We start from the raw sequence: 22,003 nt of genomic DNA, 5'->3' as shown, positions 1-22,003 counted from the left end.
CACAGTGTGATTTCAATTGTTTTCTGATTATTGTCAAATATATGAATTATTATATTTGAAATTATGTAACAACATTCCAACCTTGTATAACTTAATCTAGTACAAACATATGACATGATTCCACTTTTTGTATTCGTTTGCATCACCTTCAATAAGGGACTTAATTGAAGGTGAATCTCAAATTCCAATGATTTGGCTAATCATTATTGTGGCTCATTTCACACAAGTAAATGAACCTATCCGAACTGTCTGTCTGTCGATGGTGATGGGAGAGCTGGCCTCAGTTTCATGCTAGGCATCGCGCTAGCACTTACTACTCCCTCAACAGTCCGTGCTGCATTTTGTTGCCGGTATTCACACATTTCGTCAGTAGTAGTCAGTATAATTCTCGATTATCAGAAGGTATAACGGTAATTGTTTTTGGAAAGCTGCAAAACAGTGTCGACTTTTCATGGTCTGCTAAACATTTCGAAGTGACAATTTGTGTAGCAGATAAAAATAGGTTTTTAAAAAATGAAAAGATTAGGTCTCGATGTTTTGCCAAGGCTGCACTGCAGCATCTACTCACAGGTATTATCCCACTACTGGACAGCACGGGGGATTTGACCTGCTTCGTTTCCGACCTGGGCCGGTTCACCCCTCCTTAGACAACCTGGTGGTCCCAGGCTCCACCAGGAACACCAGATCGAAACCGAACTTAGCGTGGACACCCGTTCGACATAGCGTGCTGCAGCCCAGAGCTCCTCAGCTCACTTGATCCACCAACCTCAGCCTCCCAGTGACTTGGATTACAGGCACATGCCACTGCACCCGGCGAGATATTCAGCTGCAGGTAAAGGTGATAGAGGTAGGAGTGTGTGACATAATTACGAAGGATGGTTGTAGGCTAAAGGCCTTTGCATGGTATAAACTAAGAAGTGCTGCTTCTATAAAGCTAGTGCATACACTGTCATTGGATGTCCAGTTGGTCCCTTGGTAGGTTTTGGTTTGATTTGAAGATATTGGTACATATGCAGAAACACACAAGAAATGTGATGTCATGCAAAAACAGGTAAAATATAAATAATCTGCCTAAATATATCATCAAAGGTGTATCATCAAAAGTTGTACACAAAAGAAAGGTAAAACACCAAATCAATAGATATGCATATCAAATGCCTTTAGTGATGGTGAATGTAATTTGGCTAGTTTGAGAGCTCTTTCCCAATGCAATTATGCAGTCTAAAATATGCACAGTGTGATTTCAATTGTTTTCTGATTATTGTCAAATATATGAATTATTATATTTGAAATTATGTAACAACATTCCAACCTTGTATAACTTAATCTAGTACAAACATATGACATGATTCCACTTTTTGTATTCGTTTGCATCACCTTCAATAAGGGACTTAATTGAAGGTGAATCTCAAATTCCAATGATTTGGCTAATCATTATTGTGGCTCATTTCACACAGGTAAATGAACCTATCCGAACTGTCTGTCTGTCGATGGTGATGGGAGAGCTGGCCTCAGTTTCATGCTAGGCATCGCGCTAGCACTTACTACTCCCTCAACGGTCCGTGCTGCATTTTGTTGCCGGTATTCACACATTTCGTCAGTAGTAGTCAGTATAATTCTCGATTATCAGAAGGTATAACGGTAATTGTTTTTGGAAAGCTGCAAAACAGTGTCGACTTTTCATGGTCTGCTAAACATTTCGAAGTGACAATTTGTGTAGCAGATAAAAATAGGTTTTTAAAAAATGAAAAGATTAGGTCTCAATGTTTTGCCAAGGCTGCACTGCAGCATCTACTCACAGGTATTATCCCACTACTGGACAGCACAGGGGATTTGACCTGCTTCGTTTCCGACCTGGGCCGGTTCACCCCTCCTTAGACAACCTGGTGGTCCCAGGCTCCCCCAGGAACACCATATCGATACCGAACTTAGCATGGACACCCGTTCGACATAGCGTGCTGCAGCCCAGAGCTCCTCAGCTCACGTGATCCACCAACCTCAGCCTCCCAGTGACTTGGATTACAGGCACATGCCACTGCACCCGGCAAGAAATTCAGCTGCAGGTAAAGGTGATAGAGGTAGGAGTGTGTGACATAATTACGAAGGACGGTTGTAGGCTAAAGGCCTTTGCATGGGAAAAACTAAGAAGTGCTGCTTCTATAAAGCTAGTGCGTACACTGTCATTGGATGTCCAGTTGGTCCCTTGGTAGGTTTTTGTTTGATTTGAAGATATTGGTACATATGCAGAAACACACAAGAAATGTGATGTCATGCAAAAACAGGTAAAATATATATAATCTGCCTAAATATATCATCAAAGGTGTATCATCAAAAGTTGTACACAACAAATAGGCAAAACACCAAATCAATAGATATGCATATCAAATGCCTTTAGTGATGGTGAATGTAATTTGCCTAGTTTGAGAGCTCTTTCCCAATGCAATTATGCAGTCTAAAATATGCACAGTGTGATTTCAATTGTTTTCTGATTATTGTCAAATATATGAATTATTATATTTGAAATTATGTAACAACATTCCAACCTTGTATAACTTAATCTAGTACAAACATATGACATGATTCCACTTTTTGTATTCGTTTGCATCACCTTCAATAAGGGACTTAATTGAAGGTGAATCTCAAATTCCAATGATTTGGCTAATCATTATTGTGGCTCATTTCACACAAGTAAATGAACCTATCCGAACTGTCTGTCTGTCGATGGTGATGGGAGAGCTGGCCTCAGTTTCATGCTAGGCATCGCGCTAGCACTTACTACTCCCTCAACAGTCCGTGCTGCATTTTGTTGCCGGTATTCACACATTTCGTCAGTAGTAGTCAGTATAATTCTCGATTATCAGAAGGTATAACGGTAATTGTTTTTGGAAAGCTGCAAAACAGTGTCGACTTTTCATGGTCTGCTAAACATTTCGAAGTGACAATTTGTGTAGCAGATAAAAATAGGTTTTTAAAAAATGAAAAGATTAGGTCTCGATGTTTTGCCAAGGCTGCACTGCAGCATCTACTCACAGGTATTATCCCACTACTGGACAGCACGGGGGATTTGACCTGCTTCGTTTCCGACCTGGGCCGGTTCACCCCTCCTTAGACAACCTGGTGGTCCCAGGCTCCACCAGGAACACCAGATCGAAACCGAACTTAGCGTGGACACCCGTTCGACATAGCGTGCTGCAGCCCAGAGCTCCTCAGCTCACTTGATCCACCAACCTCAGCCTCCCAGTGACTTGGATTACAGGCACATGCCACTGCACCCGGCGAGATATTCAGCTGCAGGTAAAGGTGATAGAGGTAGGAGTGTGTGACATAATTACGAAGGATGGTTGTAGGCTAAAGGCCTTTGCATGGTATAAACTAAGAAGTGCTGCTTCTATAAAGCTAGTGCATACACTGTCATTGGATGTCCAGTTGGTCCCTTGGTAGGTTTTGGTTTGATTTGAAGATATTGGTACATATGCAGAAACACACAAGAAATGTGATGTCATGCAAAAACAGGTAAAATATAAATAATCTGCCTAAATATATCATCAAAGGTGTATCATCAAAAGTTGTACACAACAAATAGGGAAAACACCAAATCAATAGATATGCATATCAAATGCCTTTAGTGATGGTGAATGTAATTTGCCTAGTTTGAGAGCTCTTTCCCAATGCAATTATGCAGTCTAAAATATGCACAGTGTGATTTCAATTGTTTTCTGATTATTGTCAAATATATGAATTATTATATTTGAAATTATGTAACAACATTCCAACCTTGTATAACTTAATCTAGTACAAACATATGACATGATTCCACTTTTTGTATTCGTTTGCATCACCTTCAATAAGGGACTTAATTGAAGGTGAATCTCAAATTCCAATGATTTGGCTAATCATTATTGTGGCTCATTTCACACAGGTAAATGAACCTATCCGAACTGTCTGTCTGTCGATGGTGATGGGAGAGCTGGCCTCAGTTTCATGCTAGGCATCGCGCTAGCACTTACTCCTCCCTCAACGGTCCGTGCTGCATTTTGTTGCCGGTATTCACACATTTCGTCAGTAGTAGTCAGTATAATTCTCGATTATCAGAAGGTATAACGGTAATTGTTTTTGGAAAGCTGCAAAACAGTGTCGACTTTTCATGGTCTGCTAAACATTTCGAAGTGACAATTTGTGTAGCAGATAAAAATAGGTTTTTAAAAAATGAAAAGATTAGGTCTCGATGTTTTGCCAAGGCTGCACTGCAGCATCTACTCACAGGTATTATCCCACCACTGGACAGCACGGGGGATTTGACCTGCTTCGTTTCCGACCTGGGCCGGTTCACCCCTCCTTAGACAACCTGGTGGTCCCAGGCTCCCCTAGGAACACCATATCGATACCGAACTTAGCATGGACACCCGTTCGACATAGCGTGCTGCAGCCCAGAGCTCCTCAGCTCACTTGATCCACCAACCTCAGCCTCCCAGTGACTTGGATTACAGGCACATGCCACTGCACCCGGCGAGATATTCAGCTGCAGGTAAAGGTGATAGAGGTAGGAGTGTGTGACATAATTACAAAGGATGGTTGTAGGCTAAAGGCCTTTGCATGGGAAAAACTAAGAAGTGCTGCTTCTATAAAGCTAGTGCATACACTGTCATTGGATGTCCAGTTGGTCCCTTGGTAGGTTTAGGTTGATTTGAAGATATTGGTACATATGCAGAAACACACAATAAATGTGATGTCATGCAAAAACAGGTAAAATATATATAATCTGCCTAAATATATCATCAAAGGTGTATCATCAAAAGTTGTACACAACAAATAGGCAAAACACCAAATCAATAGATATGCATATCAAATGCCTTTAGTGATGGTGAATGTCATTTGCCTAGTTTGAGAGCTCTTTCCCAATGCAATTATGCAGTCTAAAATATGCACAGTGTGATTTCAATTGTTTTCTGATTATTGTCAAATATATGAATTATTATATTTGAAATTATGTAACAACATTCCAACCTTGTATAACTTAATCTAGTACAAACATATGACATGATTCCACTTTTTGTATTCGTTTGCATCACCTTCAATAAGGGACTTAATTGAAGGTGAATCTCAAATTCCAATGATTTGGCTAATCATTATTGTGGCTCATTTCACACAAGTAAATGAACCTATCCGAACTGTCTGTCTGTCGATGGTGATGGGAGAGCTGGCCTCAGTTTCATGCTAGGCATCGCGCTAGCACTTACTCCTCCCTCAACGGTCCGTGCTGCATTTTGTTGCCGGTATTCACACATTTCGTCAGTAGTAGTCAGTATAATTCTCGATTATCAGAAGGTATAACGGTAATTGTTTTTGGAAAGCTGCAAAACAGTGTCGACTTTTCATGGTCTGCTAAACATTTCGAAGTGACAATTTGTGTAGCAGATAAAAATAGGTTTTTAAAAAATGAAAAGATTAGGTCTCGATGTTTTGCCAAGGCTGCACTGCAGCATCTACTCACAGGTATTATCCCACCACTGGACAGCACGGGGGATTTGACCTGCTTCGTTTCCGACCTGGGCCGGTTCACCCCTCCTTAGACAACCTGGTGGTCCCAGGCTCCCCTAGGAACACCATATCGATACCGAACTTAGCGTGGACACCCATTCGACATAGCGTGCTGCAGCCCAGAGCTCCTCAGCTCACTTGATCCACCAACCTCAGCCTCCCAGTGACTTGGATTACAGGCACATGCCACTGCACCCGGCGAGATATTCAGCTGCAGGTAAAGGTGATAGAGGTAGGAGTGTGTGACATAATTACGAAGGATGGTTGTTGGCTAAAGGCCTTTGCATGGTATAAACTAAGAAGTGCTGCTTCTATAAAGCTCGTGCATACACTGTCATTGGATGTCCAGTTGGTCCCTTGGTAGGTTTTGGTTTGATTTGAAGATATTGGTACATATGCAGAAACACACAAGAAATGTGATGTCATGCAAAAACAGGTAAAATATATATAATCTGCCTAAATATATCATCAAAGGTGTATCATCAAAAGTTGTACACAACAAATAGGCAAAACACCAAATCAATAGATATGCATATCAAATGCCTTTAGTGATGGTGAATGTAATTTGGCTAGTTTGAGAGCTCTTTCCCAATGCAATTATGCAGTCTAAAATATGCACAGTGTGATTTCAATTGTTTTCTGATTATTGTCAAATATATGAATTATTATATTTTAAATTATGTAACAACATTCCAACCTTGTATAACTTAATCTAGTACAAACATATGACATGATTCCACTTTTTGTATTCGTTTGCATCACCTTCAATAAGGGACTTAATTGAAGGTGAATCTCAAATTCCAATGATTTGGCTAATCATTATTGTGGCTCATTTCACACAAGTAAATGAACCTATCCGAACTGTCTGTCTGTCGATGGTGATGGGAGAGCTGGCCTCAGTTTCATGCTAGGCATCGCGCTAGCACTTACTCCTCCCTCAACGGTCCGTGCTGCATTTTGTTGCCGGTATTCACACATTTCGTCAGTAGTAGTCAGTATAATTCTCGATTATCAGAAGGTATAACGGTAATTGTTTTTGGAAAGCTGCAAAACAGTGTCGACTTTTCATGGTCTGCTAAACATTTCGAAGTGACAATTTGTGTAGCAGATAAAAATAGGTTTTTAAAAAATGAAAAGATTAGGTCTCGATGTTTTGCCAAGGCTGCACTGCAGCATCTACTCACAGGTATTATCCCACCACTGGACAGCACGGGGGATTTGACCTGCTTCGTTTCCGACCTGGGCCGGTTCACCCCTCCTTAGACAACCTGGTGGTCCCAGGCTCCCCTAGGAACACCATATCGATACCGAACTTAGCGTGGACACCCGTTCGACATAGCGTGCTGCAGCCCAGAGCTCCTCAGCTCACTTGATCCACCAACCTCAGCCTCCCAGTGACTTGGATTACAGGCACATGCCACTGCACCCGGCGAGATATTCAGCTGCAGGTAAAGGTGATAGAGGTAGGAGTGTGTGACATAATTACAAAGGATGGTTGTAGGCTAAAGGCCTTTGCATGGGAAAAACTAAGAAGTGCTGCTTCTATAAAGCTAGTGCATACACTGTCATTGGATGTCCAGTTGGTCCCTTGGTAGGTTTAGGTTGATTTGAAGATATTGGTACATATGCAGAAACACACAATAAATGTGATGTCATGCAAAAACAGGTAAAATATATATAATCTGCCTAAATATATAATCAAAGGTGTATCATCAAAAGTTGTACACAACAAATAGGCAAAACACCAAATCAATAGATATGCATATCAAATGCCTTTAGTGATGGTGAATGTAATTTGGCTAGTTTGAGAGCTCTTTCCCAATGCAATTATGCAGTCTAAAATATGCACAGTGTGATTTCAATTGTTTTCTGATTATTGTCAAATATATGAATTATTATATTTGAAATTATGTAACAACATTCCAACCTTGTATAACTTAATCTAGTACAAACATATGACATGATTCCACTTTTTGTATTTGTTTGCATCACCTTCAATAAGGGACTTAATTGAAGGTGAATCTCAAATTCCAATGATTTGGCTAATCATTATTGTGGCTCATTTCACACAAGTAAATGAACCTATCCGAACTGTCTGTCTGTCGATGGTGATGGGAGAGCTGGCCTCAGTTTCATGCTAGGCATCGCGCTAGCACTTACTCCTCCCTCAACGGTCCGTGCTGCATTTTGTTGCCGGTATTCACACATTTCGTCAGTAGTAGTCAGTATAATTCTCGATTATCAGAAGGTATAACGGTAATTGTTTTTGGAAAGCTGCAAAACAGTGTCGACTTTTCATGGTCTGCTAAACATTTCGAAGTGACAATTTGTGTAGCAGATAAAAATAGGTTTTTAAAAAATGAAAAGATTAGGTCTCGATGTTTTGCCAAGGCTGCACTGCAGCATCTACTCACAGGTATTATCCCACCACTGGACAGCACGGGGGATTTGACCTGCTTCGTTTCACCCCTCCTTAGACAACCTGGTGGTCCCAGGCTCCCCCAGGAACACCATATCAATACCAAACTTATCGTGGACACCCGTTCGACATAGCGTGCTGCAGCCCAGAGCTCCTCAGCTCACTTGATCCACCAACCTCAGCCTCCCAGTGACTTGGATTACAGGCACATGCCACTGCACCCGGCGAGATATTCAGCTGCAGGTAAAGGTGATAGAGGTAGGAGTGTGTGACATAATTACGAAGGATGGTTGTAGGATAAAGGCCTTTGCATGGTATAAACTAAGAAGTGCTGCTTCTATAAAGCTAGTGCATACACTGTCATTGGATGTCCAGTTGGTCCCTTGGTAGGTTTTGGTTTGATTTGAAGATATTGGTACATATGCAGAAACACACAAGAAATGTGATGTCATGCAAAAACATGTAAAATATATATAATCTGCCTAAATATATCATCAAAGGTGTATCATCAAAAGTTGTACACAACAAATAGGCAAAACACCAAATCAATAGATATGCATATCAAATGCCTTTAGTGATGGTGAATGTAATTTGCCTAGTTTGAGAGCTCTTTCCCAATGCAATTATGCAGTCTAAAATATGCACAGTGTGATTTCAATTGTTTTCTGATTATTGTCAAATATATGAATTATTATATTTGAAATTATGTAACAACATTCCAACCTTGTATAACTTAATCTAGTACAAACATATGACATGATTCCACTTTTTGTATTCGTTTGCATCACCTTCAATAAGGGACTTAATTGAAGGTGAATCTCAAATTCCAATGATTTGGCTAATCATTATTGTGGCTCATTTCACACAAGTAAATGAACCTATCCGAACTGTCTGTCTGTCGATGGTGATGGGAGAGCTGGCCTCAGTTTCATGCTAGGCATCGCGCTAGCACTTACTCCTCCCTCAACGGTCCGTGCTGCATTTTGTTGCCGGTATTCACACTTTTCGTCAGTAGTAGTCAGTATAATTCTCGATTATCAGAAGGTATAACGGTAATTGTTTTTGGAAAGCTGCAAAACAGTGTCGACTTTTCATGGTCTGCTAAACATTTCGAAGTGACAATTTGTGTAGCAGATAAAAATAGGTTTTTAAAAAATGAAAAGATTAGGTCTCAATGTTTTGCCAAGGCTGCACTGCAGCATCTACTCACAGGTATTATCCCACCACTGGACAGCACGGGGGATTTGACCTGCTTCATTTCACCCCTCCTTAGACAACCTGGTGGTCCCAGGCTCCCCCAGGAACACCATATCAATACCAAACTTATCGTGGACACCCGTTCGACATAGCGTGCTGCAGCCCAGAGCTCCTCAGCTCACTTGATCCACCAACCTCAGCCTCCCAGTGACTTGGATTACAGGCACATGCCACTGCACCCGGCGAGATATTCAGCTGCAGGTAAAGGTGATAGAGGTAGGAGTGTGTGACATAATTACGAAGGATGGTTGTAGGATAAAGGCCTTTGCATGGTATAAACTAAGAAGTGCTGCTTCTATAAAGCTAGTGCATACACTGTCATTGGATGTCCAGTTGGTCCCTTGGTAGGTTTTGGTTTGATTTGAAGATATTGGTACATATGCAGAAACACACAAGAAATGTGATGTCATGCAAAAACATGTAAAATATATATAATCTGCCTAAATATATCATCAAAGGTGTATCATCAAAAGTTGTACACAACAAATAGGCAAAACACCAAATCAATAGATATGCATATCAAATGCCTTTAGTGATGGTGAATGTAATTTGCCTAGTTTGAGAGCTCTTTCCCAATGCAATTATGCAGTCTAAAATATGCACAGTGTGATTTCAATTGTTTTCTGATTATTGTCAAATATATGAATTATTATATTTGAAATTATGTAACAACATTCCAACCTTGTATAACTTAATCTAGTACAAACATATGACATGATTCCACTTTTTGTATTCGTTTGCATCACCTTCAATAAGGGACTTAATTGAAGGTGAATCTCAAATTCCAATGATTTGGCTAATCATTATTGTGGCTCATTTCACACAAGTAAATGAACCTATCCGAACTGTCTGTCTGTCGATGGTGATGGGAGAGCTGGCCTCAGTTTCATGCTAGGCATCGCGCTAGCACTTACTCCTCCCTCAACGGTCCGTGCTGCATTTTGTTGCCGGTATTCACACTTTTCGTCAGTAGTAGTCAGTATAATTCTCGATTATCAGAAGGTATAACGGTAATTGTTTTTGGAAAGCTGCAAAACAGTGTCGACTTTTCATGGTCTGCTAAACATTTCGAAGTGACAATTTGTGTAGCAGATAAAAATAGGTTTTTAAAAAATGAAAAGATTAGGTCTCAATGTTTTGCCAAGGCTGCACTGCAGCATCTACTCACAGGTATTATCCCACCACTGGACAGCACGGGGGATTTGACCTGCTTTGTTTCCGACCTGGGCCGGTTCACCCCTCCTTAGACAACCTGGTGGTCCCAGGCTCCCCTAGGAACACCATATCGATACCGAACTTAGCATGGACACCCGTTCGACATAGCGTGCTGCAGCCCAGAGCTCCTCAGCTCACTTGATCCACCAACCTCAGCCTCCCAGTGACTTGGATTACAGGCACATGCCACTGCACCCGGCGAGATATTCAGCTGCAGGTAAAGGTGATAGAGGTAGGAGTGTGTGACATAATTACGAAGGATGGTTGTAGGATAAAGGCCTTTGCATGGTATAAACTAAGAAGTGCTGCTTCTATAAAGCTAGTGCATACACTGTCATTGGATGTCCAGTTGGTCCCTTGGTAGGTTTTGGTTTGATTTGAAGATATTGGTACATATGCAGAAACACACAAGAAATGTGATGTCATGCAAAAACATGTAAAATATATATAATCTGCCTAAATATATCATCAAAGGTGTATCATCAAAAGTTGTACACAACAAATAGGCAAAACACCAAATCAATAGATATGCATATCAAATGCCTTTAGTGATGGTGAATGTAATTTGCCTAGTTTGAGAGCTCTTTCCCAATGCAATTATGCAGTCTAAAATATGCACAGTGTGATTTCAATTGTTTTCTGATTATTGTCAAATATATGAATTATTATATTTGAAATTATGTAACAACATTCCAACCTTGTATAACTTAATCTAGTACAAACATATGACATGATTCCACTTTTTGTATTCGTTTGCATCACCTTCAATAAGGGACTTAATTGAAGGTGAATCTCAAATTCCAATGATTTGGCTAATCATTATTGTGGCTCATTTCACACAAGTAAATGAACCTATCCGAACTGTCTGTCTGTCGATGGTGATGGGAGAGCTGGCCTCAGTTTCATGCTAGGCATCGCGCTAGCACTTACTCCTCCCTCAACGGTCCGTGCTGCATTTTGTTGCCGGTATTCACACATTTCGTCAGTAGTAGTCAGTATAATTCTCGATTATCAGAAGGTATAACGGTAATTGTTTTTGGAAAGCTGCAAAACAGTGTCGACTTTTCATGGTCTGCTAAACATTTCGAAGTGACAATTTGTGTAGCAGATAAAAATAGGTTTTTAAAAAATGAAAAGATTAGGTCTCAATGTTTTGCCAAGGCTGCACTGCAGCATCTACTCACAGGTATTATCCCACCACTGGACAGCACGGGGGATTTGACCTGCTTTGTTTCCGACCTGGGCCGGTTCACCCCTCCTTAGACAACCTGGTGGTCCCAGGCTCCCCTAGGAACACCATATCGATACCGAACTTAGCATGGACACCCGTTCGACATAGCGTGCTGCAGCCCAGAGCTCCTCAGCTCACTTGATCCACCAACCTCAGCCTCCCAGTGACTTGGATTACAGGCACATGCCACTGCACCCGGCGAGATATTCAACTGCAGGTAAAGGTGATAGAGGTAGGAGTGTGTGACATAATTACAAAGGATGGTTGTAGGCTAAAGGCCTTTGCATGGGAAAAACTAAGAAGTGCTGCTTCTATAAAGCTAGTGCATACACTGTCATTGGATGTCCAGTTGGTCCCTTGGTAGGTTTAGGTTGATTTGAAGATATTGGTACATATGCAGAAACACACAATAAATGTGATGTCATGCAAAAACAGGTAAAATATATATAATCTGCCTAAATATATCATCAAAGGTGTATCATCAAAAGTTGTACACAACAAATAGGCAAAACACCAAATCAATAGATATGCATATCAAATGCCTTTAGTGATGGTGAATGTAATTTGGCTAGTTTGAGAGCTCTTTCCCAATGCAATTATGCAGTCTAAAATATGCACAGTGTGATTTCAATTGTTTTCTGATTATTGTCAAATATATGAATTATTATATTTGAAATTATGTAACAACATTCCAACCTTGTATAACTTAATCTAGTACAAACATATGACATGATTCCACTTTTTGTATTCGTTTGCATCACCTTCAATAAGGGACTTAATTGAAGGTGAATCTCAAATTCCAATGATTTGGCTAATCGTTATTGTGGCTCATTTCACACAAGTAAATGAACCTATCCGAACTGTCTGTCTGTCGATGGTGATGGGAGAGCTGGCCTCAGTTTCATGCTAGGCATCGCGCTAGCACTTACTCCTCCCTCAACGGTCCGTGCTGCATTTTGTTGCCGGTATTCACACATTTCGTCAGTAGTAGTCAGTATAATTCTCGATTATCAGAAGGTATAACGGTAATTGTTTTTGGAAAGCTGCAAAACAGTGTCGACTTTTCATGGTCTGCTAAACATTTCGAAGTGACAATTTGTGTAGCAGATAAAAATAGGTTTTTAAAAAATGAAAAGATTAGGTCTCAATGTTTTGCCAAGGCTGCACTGCAGCATCTACTCACAGGTATTATCCCACCACTGGACAGCACGGGGGATTTGACCTGCTTTGTTTCCGACCTGGGCCGGTTCACCCCTCCTTAGACAACCTGGTGGTCCCAGGCTCCCCTAGGAACACCATATCGATACCGAACTTAGCATGGACACCCGTTCGACATAGCGTGCTGCAGCCCAGAGCTCCTCAGCTCACTTGATCCACCAACCTCAGCCTCCCAGTGACTTGGATTACAGGCACATGCCACTGCACCCGGCGAGATATTCAGCTGCAGGTAAAGGTGATAGAGGTAGGAGTGTGTGACATAATTACAAAGGATGGTTGTAGGCTAAAGGCCTTTGCATGGGAAAAACTAAGAAGTGCTGCTTCTATAAAGCTAGTGCATACACTGTCATTGGATGTCCAGTTGGTCCCTTGGTAGGTTTAGGTTGATTTGAAGATATTGGTACATATGCAGAAACACACAATAAATGTGATGTCATGCAAAAACAGGTAAAATATATATAATCTGCCTAAATATATCATCAAAGGTGTATCATCAAAAGTTGTACACAACAAATAGGCAAAACACCAAATCAATAGATATGCATATCAAATGCCTTTAGTGATGGTGAATGTAATTTGGCTAGTTTGAGAGCTCTTTCCCAATGCAATTATGCAGTCTAAAATATGCACAGTGTGATTTCAATTGTTTTCTGATTATTGTCAAATATATGAATTATTATATTTGAAATTATGTAACAACATTCCAACCTTGTATAACTTAATCTAGTACAAACATATGACATGATTCCACTTTTTGTATTCGTTTGCATCACCTTCAATAAGGGACTTAATTGAAGGTGAATCTCAAATTCCAATGATTTGGCTAATCATTATTGTGGCTCATTTCACACAAGTAAATGAACCTATCCGAACTGTCTGTCTGTCGATGGTGATGGGAGAGCTGGCCTCAGTTTCATGCTAGGCATCGCGCTAGCACTTACTCCTCCCTCAACGGTCCGTGCTGCATTTTGTTGCCGGTATTCACACATTTCGTCAGTAGTAGTCAGTATAATTCTCGATTATCAGAAGGTATAACGGTAATTGTTTTTGGAAAGCTGCAAAACAGTGTCGACTTTTCATGGTCTGCTAAACATTTCGAAGTGACAATTTGTGTAGCAGATAAAAATAGGTTTTTAAAAAATGAAAAGATTAGGTCTCAATGTTTTGCCAAGGCTGCACTGCAGCATCTACTCACAGGTATTATCCCACCACTGGACAGCACGGGGGATTTGACCTGCTTCGTTTCCGACCTGGGCCGGTTCACCCCTCCTTAGACAACCTGGTGGTCCCAGGCTCCCCTAGGAACACCATATCGATACCGAACTTAGCATGGACACCCGTTCAACATAGCGTGCTGCAGCCCAGAGCTCCTCAGCTCACTTGATCCACCAACCTCAGCCTCCCAGTGACTTGGATTACAGGCACATGCCACTGCACCCGGCGAGATATTCAGCTGCAGGTAAAGGTGATAGAGGTAGGAGTGTGTGACATAATTACAAAGGATGGTTGTAGGCTAAAGGCCTTTGCATGGGAAAAACTAAGAAGTGCTGCTTCTATAAAGCTAGTGCATACACTGTCATTGGATGTCCAGTTGGTCCCTTGGTAGGTTTAGGTTGATTTGAAGATATTGGTACATATGCAGAAACACACAATAAATGTGATGTCATGCAAAAACAGGTAAAATATATATAATCTGCCTAAATATATCATCAAAGGTGTATCATCAAAAGTTGTACACAACAAATAGGCAAAACACCAAATCAATAGATATGCATATCAAATGCCTTTAGTGATGGTGAATGTAATTTGGCTAGTTTGAGAGCTCTTTCCCAATGCAATTATGCAGTCTAAAATATGCACAGTGTGATTTCAATTGTTTTCTGATTATTGTCAAATATATGAATTATTATATTTGAAATTATGTAACAACATTCCAACCTTGTATAACTTAATCTAGTACAAACATATGACATGATTCCACTTTTTGTATTCGTTTGCATCACCTTCAATAAGGGACTTAATTGAAGGTGAATCTCAAATTCCAATGATTTGGCTAATCATTATTGTGGCTCATTTCACACAAGTAAATGAACCTATCCGAACTGTCTGTCTGTCGATGGTGATGGGAGAGCTGGCCTCAGTTTCATGCTAGGCATCGCGCTAGCACTTACTCCTCCCTCAACGGTCCGTGCTGCATTTTGTTGCCGGTATTCACACATTTCGTCAGTAGTAGTCAGTATAATTCTCGATTATCAGAAGGTATAACGGTAATTGTTTTTGGAAAGCTGCAAAACAGTGTCGACTTTTCATGGTCTGCTAAACATTTCGAAGTGACAATTTGTGTAGCAGATAAAAATAGGTTTTTAAAAAATGAAAAGATTAGGTCTCGATGTTTTGCCAAGGCTGCACTGCAGCATCTACTCACAGGTATTATCCCACCACTGGACAGCACGGGGGATTTGACCTGCTTCGTTTCCGACCTGGGCCGGTTCACCCCTCCTTAGACAACCTGGTGGTCCCAGGCTCCCCTAGGAACACCATATCGATACCGAACTTAGCGTGGACACCCGTTCGACATAGCGTGCTGCAGCCCAGAGCTCCTCAGCTCACTTGATCCACCAACCTCAGCCTCCCAGTGACTTGGATTACAGGCACATGCCACTGCACCCAGCGAGATATTCAGCTGCAGGTAAAGGTGATAGAGGTAGGAGTGTGTGACATAATTACGAAGGATGGTTGTTGGCTAAAGGCCTTTGCATGGTATAAACTAAGAAGTGCTGCTTCTATAAAGCTCGTGCATACACTGTCATTGGATGTCCAGTTGGTCCCTTGGTAGGTTTTGGTTTGATTTGAAGATATTGGTACATATGCAGAAACACACAAGAAATGTGATGTCATGCAAAAACAGGTAAAATATATATAATCTGCCTAAATATATCATCAAAGGTGTATCATCAAAAGTTGTACACAACAAATAGGCAAAACACCAAATCAATAGATATGCATATCAAATGCCTTTAGTGATGGTGAATGTAATTTGGCTAGTTTGAGAGCTCTTTCCCAATGCAATTATGCAGTCTAAAATATGCACAGTGTGATTTCAATTGTTTTCTGATTATTGTCAAATATATGAATTATTATATTTGAAATTATGTAACAACATTCCAACCTTGTATAACTTAATCTAGTACAAACATATGACATGATTCCACTTTTTGTATTTGTTTGCATCACCTTCAATAAGGGACTTAATTGAAGGTGAATCTCAAATTCCAATGATTTGGCTAATCATTATTGTGGCTCATTTCACACAAGTAAATGAACCTATCCGAACTGTCTGTCTGTCGATGGTGATGGGAGAGCTGGCCTCAGTTTCATGCTAGGCATCGCGCTAGCACTTACTCCTCCCTCAACGGTCCGTGCTGCATTTTGTTGCCGGTATTCACACATTTCGTCAGTAGTAGTCAGTATAATTCTCGATTATCAGAAGGTATAACGGTAATTGTTTTTGGAAAGCTGCAAAACAGTGTCGACTTTTCATGGTCTGCTAAACATTTCGAAGTGACAATTTGTGTAGCAGATAAAAATAGGTTTTTAAAAAATGAAAAGATTAGGTCTCGATGTTTTGCCAAGGCTGCACTGCAGCATCTACTCACAGGTATTATCCCACCACTGGACAGCACGGGGGATTTGACCTGCTTCGTTTCCGACCTGGGCCGGTTCACCCCTCCTTAGACAACCTGGTGGTCCCAAGCTCCCCTAGGAACACCATATCGATACCGAACTTAGCATGGACACCCGTTCGACATAGCGTGCTGCAGCCCAGAGCTCCTCAGCTCACTTGATCCACCAACCTCAGCCTCCCAGTGACTTGGATTACAGGCACATGCCACTGCACCCGGCGAGATATTCAGCTGCAGGTAAAGGTGATAGAGGTAGGAGTGTGTGACATAATTACAAAGGATGGTTGTAGGCTAAAGGCCTTTGCATGGGAAAAACTAAGAAGTGCTGCTTCTATAAAGCTAGTGCATACACTGTCATTGGATGTCCAGTTGGTCCCTTGGTAGGTTTAGGTTGATTTGAAGATATTGGTACATATGCAGAAACACACAATAAATGTGATGTCATGCAAAAACAGGTAAAATATATATAATCTGCCTAAATATATCATCAAAGGTGTATCATCAAAAGTTGTACACAACAAATAGGCAAAACACCAAATCAATAGATATGCATATCAAATGCCTTTAGTGATGGTGAATGTAATTTGCCTAGTTTGAGAGCTCTTTCCCAATGCAATTATGCAGTCTAAAATATGCACAGTGTGATTTCAATTGTTTTCTGATTATTGTCAAATATATGAATTATTATATTTGAAATTATGTAACAACATTCCAACCTTGTATAACTTAATCTAGTACAAACATATGACATGATTCCACTTTTTGTATTCGTTTGCATCACCTTCAATAAGGGACTTAATTGAAGGTGAATCTCAAATTCCAATGATTTGGCTAATCATTATTGTGGCTCATTTCACACAAGTAAATGAACCTATCCGAACTGTCTGTCTGTCGATGGTGATGGGAGAGCTGGCCTCAGTTTCATGCTAGGCATCGCGCTAGCACTTACTCCTCCCTCAACGGTCCGTGCTGCATTTTGTTGCCGGTATTCACACATTTCGTCAGTAGTAGTCAGTATAATTCTCGATTATCAGAAGGTATAACGGTAATTGTTTTTGGAAAGCTGCAAAACAGTGTCGACTTTTCATGGTCTGCTAAACATTTCGAAGTGACAATTTGTGTAGCAGATAAAAATAGGTTTTTAAAAAATGAAAAGATTAGGTCTCGATGTTTTGCCAAGGCTGCACTGCAGCATCTACTCACAGGTATTATCCCACCACTGGACAGCACGGGGGATTTGACCTGCTTCGTTTCCGACCTGGGCCGGTTCACCCCTCCTTAGACAACCTGGTGGTCCCAGGCTCCCCTAGGAACACCATATCGATACCGAACTTAGCATGGACACCCGTTCGACATAGCGTGCTGCAGCCCAGAGCTCCTCAGCTCACTTGATCCACCAACCTCAGCCTCCCAGTGACTTGGATTACAGGCACATGCCACTGCACCCGGCGAGATATTCAGCTGCAGGTAAAGGTGATAGAGGTAGGAGTGTGTGACATAATTACAAAGGATGGTTGTAGGCTAAAGGCCTTTGCATGGGAAAAACTAAGAAGTGCTGCTTCTATAAAGCTAGTGCATACACTGTCATTGGATGTCCAGTTGGTCCCTTGGTAGGTTTAGGTTGATTTGAAGATATTGGTACATATGCAGAAACACACAATAAATGTGATGTCATGCAAAAACAGGTAAAATATATATAATCTGCCTAAATATATCATCAAAGGTGTATCATCAAAAGTTGTACACAACAAATAGGCAAAACACCAAATCAATAGATATGCATATCAAATGCCTTTAGTGATGGTGAATGTAATTTGCCTAGTTTGAGAGCTCTTTCCCAATGCAATTATGCAGTCTAAAATATGCACAGTGTGATTTCAATTGTTTTCTGATTATTGTCAAATATATGAATTATTATATTTGAAATTATGTAACAACATTCCAACCTTGTATAACTTAATCTAGTACAAACATATGACATGATTCCACTTTTTGTATTCGTTTGCATCACCTTCAATAAGGGACTTAATTGAAGGTGAATCTCAAATTCCAATGATTTGGCTAATCATTATTGTGGCTCATTTCACACAAGTAAATGAACCTATCCGAACTGTCTGTCTGTCGATGGTGATGGGAGAGCTGGCCTCAGTTTCATGCTAGGCATCGCGCTAGCACTTACTCCTCCCTCAACGGTCCGTGCTGCATTTTGTTGCCGGTATTCACACATTTCGTCAGTAGTAGTCAGTATAATTCTCGATTATCAGAAGGTATAACGGTAATTGTTTTTGGAAAGCTGCAAAACAGTGTCGACTTTTCATGGTCTGCTAAACATTTCGAAGTGACAATTTGTGTAGCAGATAAAAATAGGTTTTTAAAAAATGAAAAGATTAGGTCTCGATGTTTTGCCAAGGCTGCACTGCAGCATCTACTCACAGGTATTATCCCACCACTGGACAGCACGGGGGATTTGACCTGCTTCGTTTCCGACCTGGGCCGGTTCACCCCTCCTTAGACAACCTGGTGGTCCCAGGCTCCCCTAGGAACACCATATCGATACCGAACTTAGCATGGACACCCGTTCGACATAGCGTGCTGCAGCCCAGAGCTCCTCAGCTCACTTGATCCACCAACCTCAGCCTCCCAGTGACTTGGATTACAGGCACATGCCACTGCACCCGGCGAGATATTCAGCTGCAGGTAAAGGTGATAGAGGTAGGAGTGTGTGACATAATTACAAAGGATGGTTGTAGGCTAAAGGCCTTTGCATGGGAAAAACTAAGAAGTGCTGCTTCTATAAAGCTAGTGCATACACTGTCATTGGATGTCCAGTTGGTCCCTTGGTAGGTTTAGGTTGATTTGAAGATATTGGTACATATGCAGAAACACACAATAAATGTGATGTCATGCAAAAACAGGTAAAATATATATAATCTGCCTAAATATATCATCAAAGGTGTATCATCAAAAGTTGTACACAACAAATAGGCAAAACACCAAATCAATAGATATGCATATCAAATGCCTTTAGTGATGGTGAATGTAATTTGCCTAGTTTGAGAGCTCTTTCCCAATGCAATTATGCAGTCTAAAATATGCACAGTGTGATTTCAATTGTTTTCTGATTATTGTCAAATATATGAATTATTATATTTGAAATTATGTAACAACATTCCAACCTTGTATAACTTAATCTAGTACAAACATATGACATGATTCCACTTTTTGTATTCGTTTGCATCACCTTCAATAAGGGACTTAATTGAAGGTGAATCTCAAATTCCAATGATTTGGCTAATCATTATTGTGGCTCATTTCACACAAGTAAATGAACCTATCCGAACTGTCTGTCTGTCGATGGTGATGGGAGAGCTGGCCTCAGTTTCATGCTAGGCATCGCGCTAGCACTTACTCCTCCCTCAACGGTCCGTGCTGCATTTTGTTGCCGGTATTCACACATTTCGTCAGTAGTAGTCAGTATAATTCTCGATTATCAGAAGGTATAACGGTAATTGTTTTTGGAAAGCTGCAAAACAGTGTCGACTTTTCATGGTCTGCTAAACATTTCGAAGTGACAATTTGTGTAGCAGATAAAAATAGGTTTTTAAAAAATGAAAAGATTAGGTCTCGATGTTTTGCCAAGGCTGCACTGCAGCATCTACTCACAGGTATTATCCCACCACTGGACAGCACGGGGGATTTGACCTGCTTCGTTTCCGACCTGGGCCGGTTCACCCCTCCTTAGACAACCTGGTGGTCCCAGGCTCCCCTAGGAACACCATATCGATACCGAACTTAGCATGGACACCCGTTCGACATAGCGTGCTGCAGCCCAGAGCTCCTCAGCTCACTTGATCCACCAACCTCAGCCTCCCAGTGACTTGGATTACAGGCACATGCCACTGCACCCGGCGAGATATTCAGCTGCAGGTAAAGGTGATAGAGGTAGGAGTGTGTGACATAATTACAAAGGATGGTTGTAGGCTAAAGGCCTTTGCATGGGAAAAACTAAGAAGTGCTGCTTCTATAAAGCTAGTGCATACACTGTCATTGGATGTCCAGTTGGTCCCTTGGTAGGTTTAGGTTGATTTGAAGATATTGGTACATATGCAGAAACACACAATAAATGTGATGTCATGCAAAAACAGGTAAAATATATATAATCTGCCTAAATATATCATCAAAGGTGTATCATCAAAAGTTGTACACAACAAATAGGCAAAACACCAAATCAATAGATATGCATATCAAATGCCTTTAGTGATGGTGAATGTAATTTGCCTAGTTTGAGAGCTCTTTCCCAATGCAATTATGCAGTCTAAAATATGCACAGTGTGATTTCAATTGTTTTCTGATTATTGTCAAATATATGAATTATTATATTTGAAATTATGTAACAACATTCCAACCTTGTATAACTTAATCTAGTACAAACATATGACATGATTCCACTTTTTGTATTCGTTTGCATCACCTTCAATAAGGGACTTAATTGAAGGTGAATCTCAAATTCCAATGATTTGGCTAATCATTATTGTGGCTCATTTCACACAAGTAAATGAACCTATCCGAACTGTCTGTCTGTCGATGGTGATGGGAGAGCTGGCCTCAGTTTCATGCTAGGCATCGCGCTAGCACTTACTCCTCCCTCAACGGTCCGTGCTGCATTTTGTTGCCGGTATTCACACATTTCGTCAGTAGTAGTCAGTATAATTCTCGATTATCAGAAGGTATAACGGTAATTGTTTTTGGAAAGCTGCAAAACAGTGTCGACTTTTCATGGTCTGCTAAACATTTCGAAGTGACAATTTGTGTAGCAGATAAAAATAGGTTTTAAAAAAATAAAAAGATTAGGTCTCGATGTTTTGCCAAGGCTGCACTGCAGCATCTACTCACAGGTATTATCCCACCACTGGACAGCACGGGGGATTTGACCTGCTTCGTTTCCGACCTGGGCCGGTTCACCCCTCCTTAGACAACCTGGTGGTCCCAGGCTCCCCTAGGAACACCATATCGATACCGAACTTAGCATGGACACCCGTTCGACATAGCGTGCTGCAGCCCAGAGCTCCTCAGCTCACTTGATCCACCAACCTCAGCCTCCCAGTGACTTGGATTACAGGCACATGCCACTGCACCCGGCGAGATATTCAGCTGCAGGTAAAGGTGATAGAGGTAGGAGTGTGTGACATAATTACGAAGGATGGTTGTAGGCTAAAGGCCTTTGCATGGGAAAAACTAAGAAGTGCTGCTTCTATAAAGCTAGTGCATACACTGTCATTGGATGTCCAGTTGGTCCCTTGGTAGGTTTAGGTTGATTTGAAGATATTGGTACATATGCAGAAACACACAATAAATGTGATGTCATGCAAAAACAGGTAAAATATATATAATCTGCCTAAATATATCATCAAAGGTGTATCATCAAAAGTTGTACACAACAAA

General features: G+C 40.9%; 16 non-coding genes and 2 pseudogenes across 16 annotated transcripts; all 18 read right to left on the bottom strand.

Moving 5' to 3' along the window:
• Nucleotides 1-516: 516 nt before the first annotated feature.
• LOC149981544 (signal recognition particle RNA) lies at nt 517-815 on the bottom strand. Its single transcript, XR_016482893.1, has one exon.
• Nucleotides 816-1,747: 932 nt separating this feature from the next.
• LOC149981543 (signal recognition particle RNA) lies at nt 1,748-2,046 on the bottom strand. The gene has a single exon (XR_016482854.1).
• Nucleotides 2,047-2,978: 932 nt separating this feature from the next.
• Nucleotides 2,979-3,277, bottom strand: LOC149981542 (signal recognition particle RNA). The gene has a single exon (XR_016482892.1).
• A 932-nt stretch (nt 3,278-4,209) lies between these two features.
• Nucleotides 4,210-4,508, bottom strand: LOC149981541 (signal recognition particle RNA). Its single transcript, XR_016482852.1, has one exon.
• Nucleotides 4,509-5,439: 931 nt separating this feature from the next.
• On the bottom strand, nt 5,440-5,738 carry LOC149981540 (signal recognition particle RNA). The gene has a single exon (XR_016482856.1).
• A 932-nt stretch (nt 5,739-6,670) lies between these two features.
• Nucleotides 6,671-6,969, bottom strand: LOC149981539 (signal recognition particle RNA). The gene has a single exon (XR_016482980.1).
• Nucleotides 6,970-7,900: 931 nt separating this feature from the next.
• On the bottom strand, nt 7,901-8,183 carry LOC149981538 (signal recognition particle RNA; annotated as a pseudogene).
• Nucleotides 8,184-9,115: 932 nt separating this feature from the next.
• On the bottom strand, nt 9,116-9,398 carry LOC149981537 (signal recognition particle RNA; annotated as a pseudogene).
• Nucleotides 9,399-10,330: 932 nt separating this feature from the next.
• LOC149981536 (signal recognition particle RNA) lies at nt 10,331-10,629 on the bottom strand. The gene has a single exon (XR_016482873.1).
• Nucleotides 10,630-11,561: 932 nt separating this feature from the next.
• On the bottom strand, nt 11,562-11,860 carry LOC149981535 (signal recognition particle RNA). The gene has a single exon (XR_016482872.1).
• A 931-nt stretch (nt 11,861-12,791) lies between these two features.
• On the bottom strand, nt 12,792-13,090 carry LOC149981534 (signal recognition particle RNA). The gene has a single exon (XR_016482871.1).
• Nucleotides 13,091-14,021: 931 nt separating this feature from the next.
• Nucleotides 14,022-14,320, bottom strand: LOC149981533 (signal recognition particle RNA). Its single transcript, XR_016482974.1, has one exon.
• Nucleotides 14,321-15,251: 931 nt separating this feature from the next.
• Nucleotides 15,252-15,550, bottom strand: LOC149981532 (signal recognition particle RNA). Its single transcript, XR_016482826.1, has one exon.
• Nucleotides 15,551-16,482: 932 nt separating this feature from the next.
• Nucleotides 16,483-16,781, bottom strand: LOC149981531 (signal recognition particle RNA). Its single transcript, XR_016482874.1, has one exon.
• A 931-nt stretch (nt 16,782-17,712) lies between these two features.
• Nucleotides 17,713-18,011, bottom strand: LOC149981530 (signal recognition particle RNA). The gene has a single exon (XR_016482851.1).
• A 931-nt stretch (nt 18,012-18,942) lies between these two features.
• On the bottom strand, nt 18,943-19,241 carry LOC149981529 (signal recognition particle RNA). The gene has a single exon (XR_016482850.1).
• Nucleotides 19,242-20,172: 931 nt separating this feature from the next.
• LOC149981528 (signal recognition particle RNA) lies at nt 20,173-20,471 on the bottom strand. The gene has a single exon (XR_016482849.1).
• Nucleotides 20,472-21,402: 931 nt separating this feature from the next.
• On the bottom strand, nt 21,403-21,701 carry LOC149981527 (signal recognition particle RNA). Its single transcript, XR_016482848.1, has one exon.
• Between the last annotated feature and the right edge of the window lie 302 nt (nt 21,702-22,003).

This window comes from Oncorhynchus mykiss, chromosome 8, assembly GCF_057628025.1.
Source record: "Oncorhynchus mykiss isolate SJ-2025 chromosome 8, ASM5762802v1, whole genome shotgun sequence".
NCBI lineage: Eukaryota > Metazoa > Chordata > Actinopteri > Salmoniformes > Salmonidae > Oncorhynchus > Oncorhynchus mykiss.
Note: the sequence above shows the minus strand (reverse complement) of the source record. Positions and strands in the feature narration are given on the sequence as shown.